This window comes from Terrapene carolina, unplaced genomic scaffold (assembly GCF_002925995.2).
Source record: "Terrapene carolina triunguis isolate 2854851 unplaced genomic scaffold, T_m_triunguis-2.0 Scaffold397, whole genome shotgun sequence".
NCBI lineage: Eukaryota > Metazoa > Chordata > Testudines > Emydidae > Terrapene > Terrapene triunguis.
Window position 1 is genome coordinate 1637013 of NW_020664748.1, and position 1217 is coordinate 1638229.

A 1217-nucleotide genomic window follows, 5' to 3' on the forward strand; every position below is an offset into this window, starting at 1 on the left:
CGTGTTAGCATTGGAAAAGGTGCAGAGAAGGGCAACAAAAACCATCAGTGCACCAAGCGCCGTGACTAACATCGGAGAGAGACTGGGTGGGTGGGGTAATACCTGGTATTGGACCAATGTCTGAACTACACGGAGCTCTTCCTATGCTCCATAGCTGGAAGGCTGGTACTTTCCACCACCCAGACATTGGTCCAGTGAAAGCTATTACCTCACCCACCTCATCTGCTGGGACCAGCACTGCTACAACACTGCAACTGACTAACGTGTGTCCTGTGTGATTCGTTTTCTCTCTCCGCCTCCCCCCAGGGCAGAGGGATTGTGTTTAGGAACAGTCAGACTGGGTCAGACCTGAGGTCCTCCAGTGTCTCTCTTTGACGGGGCAACACCAGATGCTGCACAGGAAGGTGTAAATACCCTGCATTAGGCAGATGTGTGAGACTCTACCCCCACCCCCTGAAAGTCTCACCCTAATCTTACAGATACCCTGGGACCAGGCCAGGAGGCGCCTGGACACGGAGACCTTGAACTTGGTGTGACACAGTCGGGAGCGGGGCGGACTGACCTGGGAATGTCGGTTAGTTTTACTGGGACTGTCTGCATGGGGGATGGGAGAGCAGGGGGTGACTTTAGGTGAGGGACGATACCTGAGCCTGTAACCTGAGCCGGGAGTGGGTGGGGCGAGTCGACACCTTTGCCCGGGGAAACTGGACAAAGGGACAGGGGGAGCGAAGGAGGGGGAGAGAGACGGCTGGAGGGGTTTTTGGTTTCAGTTTGGGGCTGGCTGGGAAGAGGCAGGGAACCCCAAGTCTGGGGTCTAAGGTCCTTGCCCCCCAGAGGGACCTGGCTGAGGGGTCCTGGTTGTACCTACAAGCCCTGCTTGGGACTGTGTTCCTGTTGTCTAATAAATACCTGTTGTGTTACTGGCTGGCTGAGAGTCACGGTGAATCGCGGGAAGTGGGGGGTGTGGGGCCTGGTCTCCCCCACACTCCGTGACACTTGGCTCTGTTCTTTGGGAGGCCAGTGCAGGGAGCAGAGGGTAGGGGTGATGCACATGGTGTCCAGTGTTGCTGAGGAGACGCCCCGCAGGGAGCAAGGCAGGAACCAGGGCACAGACATCACTTAAAAATGGTGTTTTGTGTGTGTGAATTTCATTTGCCTGCCATCAATTGTAAACCTCCAGCACTGCCCACTGGCCCAGCCCCCAACACTGCTCACTG